Source organism: Sciurus carolinensis, chromosome 6, assembly GCF_902686445.1.
Source record: "Sciurus carolinensis chromosome 6, mSciCar1.2, whole genome shotgun sequence".
Classification (NCBI taxonomy): Eukaryota; Metazoa; Chordata; class Mammalia; order Rodentia; family Sciuridae; genus Sciurus; species Sciurus carolinensis.
Window position 1 is genome coordinate 112558254 of NC_062218.1, and position 19147 is coordinate 112577400.

The window sequence follows — 19147 nt, forward strand, 5'->3', positions numbered from 1 at the left end:
GATTCATCAGAAAACTGGATATATGTCCCTGAGTAGAAAGAACAGAGTGGTCTGACTTTATCTTAGGCAGTTACACAAAAAGTGGGCTAGCAAGCATCTTCAGTACAGTTCAGGCAGCTGCTATTTCTCCAAGATTATCCAGGGGAAGAATGGTTGTGTATGTATATGTGTGTATGTGTGTGTGTGTGTGTATGTGTATGTTTCCTCCTGGATCAGAGGTGGGCCAACCATGAGGGAGGACTCCTTCAGTACAGGCAGGCCTCAGAAGAAGAAAAGCAAAAGGGGTACACTAGGTAACTATGGGCTGAGGAGGTTGCTTCACTGGAGAACACATTTGCACGAAGGAAATGACAGGCAAGATATCATTAGCAATGGCTTCAATTTCCCTAAAATCCACAACAATTTATACAAAATATGGTCTTTAAACAGTTAGCAGGTTCAGGAAAGCAGTAGGACAGCTTGCAGCTCCAGTGTTCAAATAAGAACTTTCCCACCCCCTCCCATTTCTCTTGCCTTCTCCCATCCCACCCTAGAAGGATCAAAAGCTTCCAGGAGCAAGCAGAGAAGGACCTTCCTCTTCCTCAGCTTTGCACCTGCACATGGCTTCTCGTGGGGAAACTGGTTAGACTTAACGTTCAACCAAATCCTAAGTTTTTATTATGACATGAAATCAGATGCATGGTTGAAAGTGACTGTGGGACCTTCTGTTGCCTGAGAATTCTGAAGAATTCAAGAGTCCTAACAGTACCTGGGTTTTTAAAAAATCCTAAATGGGGGGCAGGGGGGAAAGGTCCTCCCCTGAATACATTTTAGAGGTAATGGGAGACCTAAGACCTAAGATGCTTTCTGATGGTATTCCATATTCAGAATATTGATTAAATGTGTCTCATATTCTTTTTAACCCATTAATCTTCAATAAATTTACTTATATGAGAAAGGAATGTGGTGATGTGACTAAGAATCCTGAAGATCTTCATCATTTCCTCTAGTCCCAATTACTAGCAAAAGGAAAGGCAGATTCATGGCATCTAAAATGTAGTTTGATTATCCCACTATTAATCAATATCAGAAAAATGTTACATCAGTTATTGCAAGAATTTTCATGTGATATTTGTAGCAGGGATTACTTTCCCTTTCTGGAATTATGTTTACAGGGATCAATTTGTTCTTATGTAAAGATTAAGTTTCATATCAGAAGCTCATTATTGGCCTTTTTCCCTCCTTAAGCTAATGCTTTAAGAAGTGGAATAAACAGTGAATGTGGGACTTCATATTGCTGCTCTGTTTCTTTCTTCCAGATGTCTCATCACAACATTATAAGGGCTTACTAACACATAATTGTTGGTCAGTTTATTGCAGGAAATAGGGATTCACTCAGAGTAGGACTTTTGGTTTTATTTTGTTTTAATAGTGCAACAATCTCATGAATATCTGACAGTAGAAAACACAATGTGATGGGGCTTCAGAAAGTAAACTAACCATCAAACACTGAGATATCCTTCTCACGGTGCCTCAACTTCTTTCTTATCCTATTCTTTCTGGGCTCTCCTGCTCCCCTGCTCACACAAAATATCTACTTCCTCATAACTGCAGCCTGCTCATGCCTACAATTCCATCTGAACTTTATTTTCAACAAACCAGTGGTCTGAACAGCTTCAGACCAGCTTCTTTCAGCTTCTCTATTCAAAAATTCCAAAATAAAAATTTTATTCAGCTTGTATTTTACAACAAGCCACCCAAATTATAAATCGGCTGACCAAACCTATAGAAGAAGCCATCTTTGGGACAAATGCCAATTCCTGGCCCAGTTCGCTGTGACCACCAAGATCATGAGGGATGCAGATCATAAGCACTGTAGGGCAGTCAACAATCAGTAACTGGTATACATCCAAACTTTTGAGTGTGTTATTTTAACATATTTGAGAGAAGTCAGGAGAACAGAGTAGTAAGTTCATTTATATCCTACTTCTTGGGAATAATGAGGACTTGAATCAAGAAGTTAGAACTATAAAGAGGTTTTAAACCTGAGTTTGACAGAAGTTCATGGACTGGACTGAGAGAGGATGGTGATGGAGGAGGAAATAGCATGAGTCCGGGATGACTCCCAGTCTTCTTGCTTTGTTTTTGGGTAAAACCTGGTACTTGCTCACTGATAGAGTTTTAAAGAAAGAGAAAATTTGTTTGTGGCTATGCTTGGTGGATATGAAAGATAAGACATAGTGAATTTTCCATGTTGTAGGACATCCAGGTACAGATAAAAGTTGGAAATGCAGAATAAGTCTGGGCTTGAGTGCATGTATGAGAGCCCACAAAATATAACTGGAACTGTGTACACCTGGTATATTAGGAGGAAAAAAACAGGCTAGCACTACACCCTAGGGAATACTAATGACCCATGGGAATAGAGGACATTGCCAGTGAAGAAAAAGGAGAATGAGATATGATGGAACTAGAAATGAGAGAAGCTCATCCAATTTCTATTTGATGATGACTTTGGTGATTTGATAGTGCCAGGCGCTACTCAATGCACTAGCAATAGAGCAATAAACAAGATAGCCAGAGTTCCTACTCTCAGAGATCTACATTCTAGAAGGAGAGGCAGACAAAGATATCATATCAATGGAAAATAACTGTATCTTGAAAGTCAGGGGAGAAGCTTCTCCTAGAATAACTGATAGCCTCAAATATCCAGAGTTAGGATAGGGACTGAACAGGAGACACTGGATTTGAAACTAAGTCAGTACTGCTGTAGACTGAATAATAGCCCCCAAAGATATTCAAGTTCTAATCCCTGGAGTCTGTGACTATTATTTATATATGCAAAAGGAACTTTGCAGATGTGATTAAGTTAAGGATATTGAGATGGATCCTACAGAACTATAAGAAAATAAATTTATATTATTTTAAGCTATCAAGTATATGGCCATTGATACAGCAGCAATAGGAAACTAATAAAAAATATTGACCTTATTGAGAACATTTTGGTGGGGAGAAGAAAGAGATAGACTGAAAGAAAATTGTAGTAGTTTGATAAGTAAAAGATTCAGAAGGTTTCCATCTGCCAGGAAGTTTTATATATTATAAAGCTATCTGGAGATATTATATCTATCTCCAGATATATATACATATATCTATCTTCTAAGAAAAGGCATCAGAGAAGAGTTAAAAACCTGTTTTCTTGATGTAGTTGATTAGCTCAGCAGTGTTGGAAAGTACCAAGAGAAGGCAGCCATAACCTTCAGCCTGTCTTAGAAGAGGTAAACCCCACAGCAGCAGATTTCAGGAGCCTCCAGGGTAACCCTGACACCAGACAGTAAACCATTGTAACCTATGTTAGTCCACAGTCACACACACACTGGGTCCATGACTTCTTTATCACAAAGACCAGCATACTTTTATACTGTTACCCCACATCCTGCACCTGCCATGGGTATTATTTCTCTCCTTTGATACAGAAATTCATGCTGACCACAGAGGTGGAGGCAACATAGAATGACTTCATGTGATCAGTCTGGTTTAGGCACTGAATTTTTGCATTTTACCACTCCTCTCGGAGATTAAAAAAAAAAAAAAAAATGACTCCAAAACTAAATTTCTAAGTTTCAAAGCCTAGAGGGCATAAACCTTCAGGAAAAGGGGAACAAACAATTATAGAAAAGATGGAGAATAGCAGCACATAGGAGCAGTTCCAGCAAATAAATTAGAAGCAATAAGAAGAAATCCATTATCTATAGGCTCATACTGAGAGTTGAGAGCATTTTTTCCTCATGTTGAAATACATTATTTGAACTATTCCCGATGGAAAACTTACTATCAGTTGCAACTTTTCTTAATGATTGGGATCACCAAGAAGTAGAGATGATAGGAGAGACAGTCAAGGTGAGCCTGTGACCTTACTATGCTCCTTGCAATGCACCAACAGAACCTAACTCCCCTCAGAAATCCTGACAGCCTAAGTGCAGGATTGCACTGCACAGAAGACCCCAACAACCATCCCAAATCCTCACGACAAAGAAGAAAAGAAAACAATGTTTAGAAAACACTTCTCTCAAAAATGGATTTAAATGCACAAGTGCATCATGGACTAGGTTAAGTGACAACTGGAATCTTCTCTATTCAGGGCAGCTTATTTCTTGACCAGGTAAAAGAGGCACTGATGTATGTTCTTAGTTAAGAATTTAATGCTAAGAAGGGCATTGATTCATACCCTGGGGTATAAAAAGCCTTTAGAAGTTAGGAAAGAACTGCCAGAGGAGTGAAATTTGGGAATTTAACTCCAACTCGCCCTGTATTTTCTTTGTAAAATTATTCTCAAAATAAGACCAGTCTTACTCTCAAGGTCAGCATAGATTAAGATATTTAGAAACCACAGATCATGGGATTTATTCCCATTGTGATTGCTGGCTTCTAGTATCAGTCTCTTGTTCAGCATGGTAGCTCTTGTCATGGAAACTAACAAGAGCTGTGAATTTGGCAATGATCCTGCTCCGTGAAGCACATTCAAGTTAAGGGTTTTAGCAATGTCAGATTTCTCTAAGTCAGTAATAAAGAAAAGGTTGCAAGGGCAAAGGATGCCACTGAGTTCTCACCTAACAGTACAAGACAACCCTTCAGCTGGCAGGTGCAGGCTGACACATCCAGGGTAGTCATGACCTTCTGGTTAGATAGACTTTCAAATCTCCTCAACTTACCAAATAACTTTAGTGGATAAATTCAATTTTGATATTTCTCCCTTTTACTCTTTTCATGCATTGTGGTGTTTTCTATGTACACATGTGTATAGGTACATGGAAAACATAATATACTTCTAGATATGTTTTATTAACTGCACACAAAGTGAGACCCAATGATGACTTCAAGAGAAATAAAGGGCACTGCTGTCATTCTAAGTAAATTGTCCAGAGAAGGAAGGAAGAGTAGGACAGATGATTACAAATACTTAGGAAGAAACTTCACTTTGCCACTGGTGCAGACCCTGTAATTATGTGCAATTCCCTACTTAGACTTTTCAGCTATGCTGAACATTGAAAAAAACAAAATGATGGGAGGAGAAAAGAGAAAGGGGGGAATTTAACAGTCAACATAAGATGTTCATTTAAATGGAGACATTGCCTCACTATAAGGGGACAGGTAAGGATCTGATAGTTCCCCTAGTATGCTATTATTAAATCATTTTTTAAAACCATGAATTTGGGATCCTTATAAATCTTCATTTATTTTGAAATCAAACAAATCTGTTCACAAAACATGATCACTTTTCATTGATATTTTTTAATGCTGTGACTGGTTTTTGCATATCTGGAAAAGATAAATCTTCAAGCCTTGGAAATAAATCTTCTTTTTACTCCCTGCCAAATCCATAATATGATCCTTTTCTATCACTGACAGCAGCATCAGATAAGTGGACGTGCCTTGCTTGGTTAGAAGTGTACTGTAATTTTCAGCAGGAACAAGAATGTAGTTATAGACCCAGATTAAGACATGTTCAGCACACGTGGTTACAGATTCTTTTTAATTCTGTTCTGGAGGTATCCTCTGAAGTCCCAATTTGACGATGGGAATGCTTATTCAAGGCCCAAATCAAGTGTCCAACAGAGAAGGGAGACAAGACCTTCAAGATGTGAGCTGCAGCAGGAGACACAATGATAGGAAACTAGAAGAAGATAGGGGCTTGGCCTCTTCAGGTTCCTAGGGCTTCCTTCATCCCTCACACTGGAGATGAGTGTACATTTGAATGGGTGCTCAGAACAAACTGGGGAGGGGAGGCAAATCTGAAGATGAGTTCAGCTTTTCATTACTGTAACAAACACCTGAGATAATTAACTTCAAAGAGGAAATGTTTATTTTGGCTCACAGTTTTAGAGATTTCAATCCATGGTTGGTTGACTCTGTTGCTTTTGGGTCTGTAAAAAGGTCACACATCATGGCAGGGAGTGCGTGGCAGAGGAAGCTGCTTGCCTCATGGCAGTCAGAAAGCAAAGAAAGACAGGAACAGACTGGGGGACCAGTGGTCCCTCCAAGAGGTTGACCTCTCCCCATGGCCTAACTTCCTGCCACTGGGCCCACCTCTTTTTTGTTGGTGGTGGTGCATTATAATTATACATAATAGTGGAATTCATTGTTACATATTCGTGCATGCACACAATTTAACAATATAATTTGGTCAATATCCTTCTCCAGCACAGGCCCCACTTCTTCAAGTTTCTACACCTCCCAATTGTGCCAAGGGCTAGAGATGAAGTCTTTAACACATGCTTTTGGAGGACATTTCAGATCCAAACTATGAAACTATTCAGAAGTATCTGAAAATTAAGTCTGAGATTCTACTCTAGTACCAATATTTTTTGTTGTTATTTTTCATCATGTTTAAATAAGAGTTGTACTAAGAGAAATAAGTTACACTGCATAAAATTGTATACATTTTCTATTTTCCCCCATCTCTATTTTTAAATATAATTTTTATTTTATTCTTTCCGTAATCCTGTGATATAAATAGGGTTGGCATTATTATCCTTAATTGTGAGATGAGAATGGTGAAGCCCAGCAAGAAGAAATAACCTTTACAAGGTCATGCATTGAGTCAAAGACAGTTCAAAGAAAAATAAATACCCACTTTTAAAAACTTTGTTGTCATTAGTTATACATGATGGTAGAATGCATTTGGACACATCATATAACTTCTCATTCATCTGGTTGTACATGATGTAGAGTTACACTTGTAATCATAATGCACATAGGGTAATAATGTCCGATTCATTCTACTATCATTCCTACCCCCGTGCCCCATCCTCTCCCTTCACTCCCCTCTATTTAGTACAAAATACCACTATTCTTCCCCAACCCTTATTGTGAATTAGCATCTGCATATCAGAGAAAACATTCAGCCTTTGGTCCTTTGGGATTGGCTGATTTCACTTAGCGTAATATTCTCCAGTTCCATCCATTTACAAGCAAATGCCATAATTTCATTCTTCTTTAAGATTGAGTAATATTCCATTGTGTAAAGAAACCACAGTTTCTTTATTCATTCATCTGTTGAAGGGCACCTAGGTTGGTTCCATAGTTTAGCTATAAATACCCACTTTTGCTCTTATTTAATCAAAAACATTTACCCTTCTGACTTTAAGTATCCCTTTCCTTCTCCCTTTGGTGATTCTCTTTAGACATGATCCCTCACCAACTGTGGATGGAGATGGATCCATGTTCAGAGTTGCAGAGAAATGTTGTTTAAAGTTTGCCCAATGGGTTTTCACTGCTTTCCTGTAAGGCCCCTGTTTGAGCCTGTGATGCAAGTTCCTTGAAGGTGGCTACTGGGCTTCTTCCCTAAGACTGTTGTAATTAGCTCCACTAACAACTGTGATTGAACCATGTCATAGTCATTGTTTACTGACAGGCACAGATAAGCACATCTCAGTGAGTGGTGCTCTAAATGGTGTTATCTGCTTGGTAAACTCCTAAAAGGCACTTGTCAGGGACACTGTCTCAAATTCTGATAGCAGCAGGCAGCATCATTGCAACACTTTCCAAAGCCCACAAAGGAGGCCTTAGCAGATCCTCAGGGAGTATACTACTGTGCCCTGGGAGAGGCCATTTCTATTTTGACCTTGCCCAGAATCTGGCTGCCCCTCCTTCTAATGGGAAACATAGGTGCAACCTTAAATGATTAAGAGAAAAGGTAGTCTTTGTCTCCCTCACCCTTTGAGATTCCATGGTTTCAGATCTTGCCTATCAGAAAGAACACTTGTAAGTGAAAGTTAAAATGTATGATACAATCAACATATGCTTTTCAAAAGCTGCACTCTTTTTAGAATCAAAACAAAACACTACTCATGAACACCTGCTGGTGAGGACCAAGTCAAGAGGCAGTGTGGGCGTTGGATGGGAGGCGTTGCCCTGGCAGTAAATCCAAGTTGCTCACACCAAAGGAAGTGTTTCTAGGGAAGCTGTCTGAGCAAGAGGTAAATACTTAGTCATTTAGAACAGGCCATAAATTAGAGCTTCATCTTCAACAAGGGAAGGTCTACTATGAAAGTACTCACAGAATGGTAGGACAGTATTTCTCTCTTCAGTCGACCCTTGATTCACAATACACATTCCTTTGTTAAGAAATTTAAGGTTCTCTGTAATCAAATCCTTGTCAATAAGGTGTTAAAGAACTCAATCTGGCAGCTGGGTGTCATTTAAATAATAGTTTTTTGCATTATGATTTTTTTTTTTTTTTTTTTTTTTTTTTGGTACCAGAAGTGGAATCCAGGAGTGCTTTACCACTGAGCTACATCCCCCCCCCCTTTTTTTTTTTAATTTATTCGTCCCCTGTCTTTTTTATTTTTATTTTGAGACAGGATCTGGCTAAGTTGCTGAGGCTGACCTCAAACTTGTTATCCTCCTACTTCAGTCTACCAAGTCACTGAGATTACAGGTGTGTGCCCTCACACTGGGCTGCATTTGGATGCTAACTAGCAAATCAAAAAAGGACTCAAGCCTTTATGTAGTCTCAAACTGGTCTATACTGGTCTGTACTTCCTCACTTCCTCTCCATTATCAATGTTCTATGATTCTGTTTCTTAACTGTCTTCTTTCTGTCTCCTTGTTTCAATTCTCACTGCTATTGTCATAGTTGAAGCTTCATTATTTCTCACCTACACATTTCAATAGCCTTGCTTCCTAAATGGTCTTTCTTGCTCACTGCCCTTCCATACCATCTTCAGAGAGTACCATCTTCATGACCATCTCTAAATCACATGTCTGATCAGGCCATTCACAAACACTCAGGGCAATCCATTGCCTACAAAAATGAAAAACAACCTATGGCAGTAAAAGCCCTACATCTAACCCCATTTACTATACCCTTCATTATCCTAAGCTGTATCTCTATTGCAGTTAATTCGCCTTTGCATGAAAGCACCATCACTGACTGTATCTTTGAGCATGACTTTTCTCCTTCCAACCTGGGCATCTCAAAAAAAAAAAAAAAAAAAAAAAAAAATCACCTTTTTTGACTCATCTCAAAGGCTATTTCCTTCAGGAAATTTTCTGCCACTTGTTAAAAAATCCAAATTAATTAATGACTCCTTCCTCCAAGTTTGTATAGCTTGATCTGTCTGTCTATCTTATTGAGAGATATAATTCCCAGACAAAATGATTTACTCATTTGAAGTACACAATTTAACAGTTTTTAGTATAGTCAACAGAACTGTGCCATTTTCACAATTAATTTTGAACATTTTCATCACCCCCAAAAGAAACGAGACACTATTAAAAGTCACTCCCCATTTTCATTCAACCTTCTCCAGCCCCCAGAAACCTCTCAGCTATTTTCTTTCTCTATATATGTCCCTATTCAGGATATTTCATAAAAATGGAATCATATAATACGTGACCTTTTGTGACTGATTTTTTTTCACTCAGCATAATGATTTTAAGATTCATTCATGTTGTAGCATGTATGAGTGCTTCATTCCATTTTATTGTCACATAGTAGTTCATTGTATTGTTTTACTGCATTTATTCATTTATTAGTTGATGAACATTTGAATTGTTTCCACTTATATGAATAATGCCTACCTAACACTGGGATTTTACATTCTGATTATCATTTAATATGTATTTGGTTGGTTAGTTGATTGGTTGGTTGGTTTAGCCTCTTGATTATAAATTCCTTGTGGCAAAGATCACTCTGAAATCTCCACATAGCGAGCATTCAACACATGTTTGACAGATGGATGAATGGGTGGGTACTATAGGTTCTTACTATGTGGATTATAAAAAAACACAAGATACTCAGAATAAAAACATTAAAGTGGACCCAGAAATAACCCCAAACCATGTTTCGTGGTTGCTGTTGGCTTGACTGGGGTTATTACTGTAGTCTAGAGTACAGGTTCTTGATTCTGACTGAGGATCAGAATCCCCATGGAGTTTTCAAAGACATAAATGATCTAGGGCCCATCACCCAGATTATGACTTTGTGGGTTACATAAGGGCCCAGGTACTCTCATGTTCTAAAACCTTTGGGGACATTTCTCATACATAACCAGGTTTAAGAATAACTATTTCAAAAGTCACTATGAGGTTAAAAAAATTAATCTTATAGAGAATATATGTGACCTTACCCCTAGAGAGTGTTTTACCCATCCTAGGATCATACCCACTAATACCACCTAACATTTCTAAGCACTTTTTATTTGGAAAGAGCTTTGCAGTCATCTTTTATTATCTAGGCTTGTATGCTGGGTGACCTTGTACAAATCACATAATCCCTTTGTGTCTTAAATTTCCTCATATGTAAACTGTTGGCGGTAATACTGACCCACCCTCCAAGGGTGATTATGAAGACTAATGGGGGACTGTAAATCACTCAGCAAACATAAAAATGTTACAGGAATACTTATTAGACAGGTATGAAGCTCTAGTCACAGCCTTTTAAAAGTGAGACAAATATGAAAATAAACACTTCATAGGCCTTCCTGTAACCTTTCTCATCATTTCAAAGATCTTTTCCCAACCCCAAAGTACAGCAATTCCCCCTCATCACCAAGACTAATAAACAGATGTAGTCTGCAGTCACAGGAAAGACATGGCCAATGATGGCAGTAAATAAATACATAAAATAACCCCGAAATAAATTTGCTAATCTGTTATGTATCTTTTATAATGCAATTAGAGATTATACCTATAAATATACTCATCTGAAAAATATTCTTAGAAAACATATGTGCATGTTCACACAAGTCTTTGAGCTGACACTACTCACCTACTCTTGATGTTAAGCCTGAGTTGTTTTCTAGTTTATTGATAAGTCCTGAATAGTAACATTGAGCTTTTTCTCATTTCTTCTATTTGACTGAAAGAATATGTGGTCAAAATGACACCTTCACGCCTCTTTCACATTGGGAAAGGATGAGAATGGGGATCAGGGAAGGAATACCTAAACTTGGAATTAGGGGCAGGTCTTACAAGGATATTGACCCACAACTAAGGGCTCATTTATGGTATCCATTCAGCTTCTTGAAAAATATAAGGCAGAAAACAAATATGTTTTTTTCTTCTTTTCTGTTTTGCTTTGAAAGGGTCACATATTTTAAAGTGCCAGGTCCATTTTACATATGTCAATTCATTTACAATTAAATGGTTTCTGTGACTCTGAATGAGAATTAGTGCCCTGACACTCACAATAGTTGATGTGAGCCATGCACCCTAAGCAAGGACCTTTCTGGGCCAGTTGACCTTGACAATGCTCTTTCCTCTTTGGGTCCCTAAGGGTTTAGGTTGTAGTCCCAAGGCAACTGATTTCTTTGGTTAAGCTCAGGACTTGGTAACAATTAAATTCTATTAAACAAATATTTTTTTTTGAGTACTAGTCTTTGTGGATAATATTATAGTGCTTGTGTGGAGGCTGCAATAGTCCCTTGAGATGCCTATGGTGTTGCCTTGGGTCCCTTGAGTCAGGGCAAGATCATCAACCTCCCCATAGACTCCCAGGGTTTGGTCAGCTGACATGCCAGTTTCCTGGGGACTCCTAGACTGGCTTTCAGCAGCTGGCAAATTAAATGACAATTTTACTTCTCATGAAACATTTTTCTGCTTGCAACAGCTATTAGACCCTGATCAGAATTCAGAAGCTCTGGTGGAAAGAGCTTCAGTGCAGTGAGCCTCATTGGTTGGGGAAATTATCTATTATGCACAGTTATTGTTTTAAAAATAGGTTAATTCCAGCATATTTCTACCTCAGTAATCTTTGAGAATCTCAGCATTTTTGCTGAACATTTGAGTGGGAGAAAGAGCCACATAGGCATCATTTCAGTAGTCTGAAGAAATTAGTACTAATACAGGCTTTCAATGGGATTCACTTAAGTATCCTTAACACTTTTGTCCATCAATATGGAAAACCCCCAGAAGTGTGCATGGTGGATTTTTCCCCTGTAAGGACATGCAAATGATTACAATAAATTATATGATTTCCTTTGAGATTTTCAAAGTTCTGTTTCCCAATATCTCAATGTAAATGTTTCTTTGCTTTACAGATCTAGAAGTTGAGGAATCACTAATTCATTCCATCTTCTTCTTCAGTGAAACATAGTCCGCCTCTGTTTACCTCATTGCTCTCCTTGAAATCAGAGAAAAGGGTCGTGGCATTTTAAAGATAGGGTAGCAGTAGCTTCAACTTTTTGGCCTAAAGCTTATTTTTCATATCTTCAAGGGGGAACCTTAAGCTCTTATCTGAAACTTAATCACACGTGCATGTTAACTTTGCTTTCTCTTTTTCAACATCCTAAAAAATAAAATAAAAAGAAGAAAAAACCACTCAACCATTTACTTGGGAATCTCCATGACCTGGAGTACAGTCTGCACAGAGTCAAACAAGACACTGGAGGGTTGAGAGATAAGGAAAATGTTGCATATTGAATTTCAGATTTCAAAATTCCCCATTTTGGTGGTTTCCCAATTGTCTTTATGCAGAAGAAGGTCAACAATAGCTCAACATTTGTGGCAGATATTTGCTCTAGAGAAAAGACTTTTCTCACTGATCGTGGACAGGAATTTTCCAAAAAATATTATTCCTCAAAACCTGATCAATGAGAAGCACCCTATTTAACAAACATTAAAATTTTCTGTTTTCATTTTTATGTCACCTAAGAAACCACCCACCTCCTTAGAGTCTCTATTTTCTTGTGGAAATATTTAAATAAGCAATCTGTTTCCATTCTAAATATTTTTGGCTTAACGATAGTACTCTTCTCTCTTGTATTTTAGTTTTGATGATTAAACATAAAAAATGCTAATTAGTAGCCTGAACCTGGTGAAAAAGCTATTTCTTGATGGGTAACACTTCAAGCTGACATGGAGACCTCATAGGGCACTAAGATACAAGGTTTAGATTGCAGGGCTAAGTGGAAAGTTTTAGGGACTAACTGACCAACTCTATACAGCGATTATCTTAGTGGAAAGACTGAGAGCAGAATGTATCAAAGATACCCATAAGACCAATGTCATCAAAATGACAATATTTGTTGTAATTGGAGGGTAGAAAAATAATGGAAAATACCCTTTGTCTTTCTTTTTAACCCAGAACTGCCTTCAGACAAAAATACCCTATATGCTAAGGAGTTAATTTTATTTCCCTCTATGTGCCTCACTATTTCTGGGAAGATAGTTAGCTACAGTGAGGGGCACATTATTGGATAGGTATCCAGAGTACACTATCCAGAATCTGCATCTGTTCTTTCCATTGTCTTCAGGCAGAAGGTAGGGGTCCTGTTTATGAATACCACATCTGCTGGTTATAAGCTATATGATCTAGTGCACAAGTCTCAACCTCCAAGTGTACCAGCTTTGTTTATCCACTAAAGGATAAGTAATAACATGTATCTTTTTAGAGTGATGTAAAGTTTAGAAAAGCCAATGAGTGGGAAAATACTGTAGACTAAGCACTTCATATAACACATGTAGAATAATGAGTGAATGTGAGAAGTCAGAGATGAGTCCAACCCCCAGTACCACAGGCTGAAATCCATGTTTTAGCTGGGCATTCAGTGACCTGGAAAACCTGCTCCTCCTCCTCCTCTCCAGCCCTTTCCTTATAACTGCTGTGCTATAGTCAGACATTCTCCAGGATGCCTTGAATTTGGCTACCTTCATGTCTCTGTGTCCTTCCCACCTCCCACCCATGGCCTCCATTTGTCAAAAGTCTACTCACCCTCAAAGGGTCTTGAATCCCACTGCCTCCAGGAAGCTTAGCAAACTCTCACCTTCTCTGAATCTTGGTCCCTGCGGTCTGGAACATTCCTAAATGATAAACCACTTATTGCCCCAGCAGATAACAAGTTTTGCAAGGCAGAGGTCAGTAGAGAGTACCCATCTGTGTGCACTGCCACCACCCAGACACTGGCGCTCTGCCAAGAGTAGTGCTGAATAGGTGCATGATTGAATGAATGAATGATTTCTTACCCTGCCCCTACGGTGCTCTTGGACTAAACACCTTGCCTTTTTCGGTCTCAGTTCCTTCAGCTATGAACAAAGGATAACTGCATGGATGTACTCCCCAGGTGTGCATGAAGAATAAACCAATGACTGGAAAGCAATTTGAAAATGTAAAATGAAATGCTATATATAAATGTTACATAATCAAAATCATTTTCCTCTGTATTATGTTTTATTTGGCTTTATATCTTCAAATCCTTTGTGGGTTTCAGAATTTCACAGATGCAATACCATCCACATTAGCACCTAGATTCTCTTGGGTAATAAACAATTTTGTGTATTATAGCTCATAGCTACTTTTCCCTGGCATACTTACATGTGAATCTGTCATAATTGGGGTATTCATAATAACTAATGATACGATTCATTTCAAAGGGATAATCCACTTTTTTTTTTCACTCTTTGGCTGGCCAGTTATTCCAATACTGCTTCCTCAAGGGAACTAATTCCCACAAAGTCTAAAATCCAGTTGATGAGTACACGGTTTAAAAGCCCAAATATTTTAGGAGCTTACAATGAGACTTGGAAGATGATTTGAGGTTTTAAAGCACCACTTATTTTTTATTGCCCTCTTTGTCCCAAATTCTAAGTCCCTACTTGACTTTATTGAGATATATGTGCTACTAAGCACACAATGCAACTGGCTCCTGAGGTATCAAGAAAGGGGTGAATTAGCTCTTCCCACACAAAAGCACAGCAATGATAGTAAAGATGGCCTTTTCATTCTTAATATGTTCAAGAAAGAGAATGCCCATAGAAAAATAAAATTTCCTAGGATATCTCTAGTTCCTATAAAAAGAGACTTTTGACTTGTAGTACATAGAAAGACATTATTTCCTGAATAGTCCTTCAACTTAGATAGGAACTCTAAAGAAGAGATGGCAGCAATATAATAAGCTTATCATGAGGATCAATTAAATCATTAAATGTAAAAGGTTAAAACAGAGCATAGCACATAGTAAGTGCTCAATAAATATGAGGGATTATTATTAGTAGTCTTCTATAAGTCAGATCCTATGCTAGGCTCTCATTTGAGCTTCATAATCTCATGAGACAAACCTAATCACCTCCACACCCACTCCATTTGGTTTAGAGAAGCTAAACTACTTGTCCAAGGTCTCACTTGTCCAAAGCCCATACTCTTTACACATTGAGAACTTCCTCCTGTTTTTATTGTATTTGTGATGGTTAATTTTTAGTGTCAACTTGACTATGCAATGTCGTGCCCAGATTAAATATTATTTCTGGATGTGTGGGTGTTTCTGAATGAGATTAGCATTTAAACAGGTGGAGTCAGTAAAGCAGATTGCCTTCCCCAATTTGGGTGGGCTTCATTCAATTTGCTGAGGCCTTGAATAGAACAAAAAGGCAGAGGAAGTAGGAATTCAGCCCTTGGCTTCCTCTCTGCCTCCTTGACTGAAACATTAGTAATTTTCTGGGATTTACATCATCCTATCTGCTCACCTGGTTCTTAGGACTTCACTCTTGGACAGGTGTTAAATCACTGAAGAGCCTCCAGGTTGGAGATGGCAGATTGTGGGGATTCTCAGTCTCTAGAATCAAGTGAGCCAATTCCTCCTCATATCCATATGTAGAATATACATATGTATATCCTAGTGCTTCTGTTGTTCTGGAGAACCCCACAAAATAGTCTATTCCTACCACCCCTGTGGCCTCCCCCGGCCCGCCCCACCCAGCACATGATCCTCCCTTTCCAAAGGGCTGTCTAGTCCATCAGGACTATTCATTTTATTATGAAATTTTATAAAACTAGAATTTTTTTGAAGTCACTTGTGGTGGATTCCTAGACAGTTTGTCTAGTTTTATCATTTACCAAGGTCACTGTAGTCTTCTATCAAGATTGTCTTCAGTGGCATCAATTCTTAAGAAGTTCAATGTAGTTTTTCTTCCAGGGAATGTATGATGAAATCCAAAATTTTTGCAGAAAAATTGCCCTTCCCTACCCATTTCTGTTAGCACATTTTAACTTAGCTGGACCTGTAGCAGTGTAACTCTCAATGGGGAAGTTGCTTTGGCATTCGAAGGTAATGAAATAGCATTGTTTTGTGGATGGTGTCATACTGGCTACAGATATTGTGCCAGAAAAATTTCTCTGCTATAAAAATATCTCCTAGTTGCTGTATACAAAGTAATACCATACTTCAGTTTGCCAAAAAACACCTACATGATATTTTGTAGTCTATGCATCAATTAAGATTTCAAAGTGCCTTTTCATTAGTTATCTCTCCCATCTCCCAAACTGGTCAGAAGTATCACTGCAGTGTCATAGATGAGAAACTGTGATATGAAAGATTAATGACTTGCACAGGGTCTCAGAATGAATTCATAGCAAAGCTGGTATTAGAACCTGTAGCTTCTGACAGCAATTTAGAAATAAATTTCCCTTTTTTCTTCTTTTTATTTTTTCTTTCTTTCCTCCCTCCTTCTCTTCCCCTCTCCCCTTTCTTTCTTTCTTTGTACTGGTGATTGAACCCAGAGGTCCTCTACCATTGAGCCACGACCCAGTCCATTTTATTGAGACAAGGTCTTGCCAATTTGCTGAGACTGGCCTCAAATTTGTGATCTTCCTGCCTCAGCCTCCTGAGTTGCTGGAATTACAGATGTATGCCACCATACTCAGGTAGGAAATTATAAATTTCTGCATTTCTTTGCTAAGATCTTTAGCGCAACTGGTTCAAGTCGTAAACAATTTAAAAAGCAAATCTATGTTGAGAGAGGAATTGGTAGAGGGAAAAAATACTATTCATTTAGGTAAAATTTTCCTCAACTCTATGTTTGCTTTTGTAACTCTTATTTTGGTGACCCATTCCCATTAACAGCTTCCACTTGGTAATTGAAGAAGGATAGTGAAGGGCCCTTTTTCCTCATTTCCATTTATGGAAGTCAAGAATTCAATGATTGAAATAGGTAGAAATTGAACATACAAAGAACTGTTCAGAACACACTATGTTCCCATCTCAACCTCACTTTCTCCTCCTTTTCAGCAGTTTTATTATAAGCACAATGCACTTACGGTGCTTTGTAACTTGTCATGGGGTCCCCTTGAGCAACTAAATGAAGTAGGCCAATTCTGCCACTAGTGTTGGCCAAGGAAGCGAGGGCAAAAGGAAACTAGATCACTTTGAGAAGTGCTCACCACTATAGCTGCTCAGATTAGAACACATCAAATTGAGAAGGTTCTAAAATAATTGTTTTATTGTTGGAGAGGGGTGACAGCACCTGAAGATCACTTTATTTATCATCCACAAAGGAACCAGCCCTGTTTCCATGGTTCCACCTGAGTCTTTTCATCCTTAAGGCATTCCACAAACTTCCTCATCCGTTTGAGTGAAAAAATTTCCTTTCATGCAAGGTTGGAAGTAAGAAAGTAACTTTCACATTCATTTTTTCATGGTTTTCTGTTTGTTTCATACAGATGGTATTAGTGTGAGTTCTCAGGAGCAGATCTCATTTTCCCCTGTAGAATATAAAGATGACCCAAACTCAAAAGATTACAACTGGGGTTAGGGATTTAGCTCAGTGGCAGAGTACTTGCCTAGCATGCGTAAAGTGCTGGGTTCAGTCCTGGGCCCTGAAAAAATAAAAAGATTGCAATCAAAGGAATGTAAGCCTTGTGTCCTAGTGATGAGCTTTTGTTGAAAACCAATACAACAAAAGGTGTAGAAATATGAATGTAGCCCAAATGTGCTGTATTTTCTGTCATGTACTCTACAGGAGAAAATGAAACCTGCTACTTGGCAAAGAACCATGGATGGACCTGTCTGTATGAAACAAATGGAAAACCTTAGAAATTGGGACATGAAAATCGCTTGTTAAATTCTAACTTATTTCACAAAGGAAATTTCCTTTTTCCATCATCTAATGTAAATACTTCAGTAAGTTCAGTCATCATCCAGTTTTTGACTCCAATTAACAAGGTGATTTGTAAAATAATCATTAGTATCTGTGAAAAACCTTCACAGGATGTGAAAATGATAAGCACTTTTGGCAAACTTCTTCTCTAGTTACATCCAGGAGTCCAGGAGTATAGAGAGGAAAATCCAAAGAAATATATTTTTTCCCATGAGAATTTGCTGAGAATTCCAATCAAGGATGATGCTTCATGGCAGCCTTCAGTGGAGAGTTATAGGGGTTTATGAAAACAAACAGAAAAGCACAATTTTAAAAACAAATCAAAGTGAGGTTTTTCTTGAATGTCCCCTAAAGGCCTATGTGTTAAAGGGTTTTCCCCAGCCTCTGGCAGGCACTATTGGCAGGTAATAGAACCTTAAGCAGGTGGGGCCTACTTTAAGGGTTTATTCCATTGGGTGTTGCCCTTGAAGGAGATATTGGGAAGCCTATCTCTTCCTCTTTCTTTGCCTCCTGGGTACCATGATGCGAGCAACCTTTTTCTGTCCCATGCTCCCACCATGAAGTCTTTGCTGCCACTGACCAAAAGAGGCCAAGTGATGAGGGACTGAAACCTCTGAAGGTGGAAGCCAAAATAAACCTTTCTTCCTTTAAGTTGATTTTCTCAGATATTTTGTCACAATTATGGACAGCTAACATACTGCTAGAACCAGGATAGGGAGTAATGTCTTCTCCTAAGCCTTTTCTCCTGTCTGGAACTTCCAGCCCTGTTACCACATCCCAACTCATCCCAACCTTGCCCAAATGTATATTTCATTCATGTGGTCTACATCTGAGTCTTTGTGGGCCAGGGTCTTTCTCCTCAGCTATACAGGAGCATACTGAATAATCCCTAGAAATTAAAAAGGATGGTCTTCCTCATCTGTACCAGACCTTTGGTTCACTAGGTAAGGCGGGGTTTAAATATGTACAATTTAGGCATCACTTACCAATTTTTTAGGGTTGCCAAGGATTGTCCAGGCCCTATTCTTGCCCTTCTGATAGACTACCTATGGACCTTCCCCCACTGAGAAGGGGATTAGAGGAGACAGGGTTGAAACTCAACCCAGGCCAGAGTTCAACAAAGAACTGCAGCCTTCCCTTACCACAGGACCATCTGCTTCCCAGTCACAGGTCAGTCCTTTGCCTTCCTTTTCCCTGGTGACCTTATTAGAACCTTCCTGTGAGAGGTCAGCTGTGATGCAGGACCTTATGGATGGCCATTGAATAATACCCCTCACAGATTAACAGTTGCTTA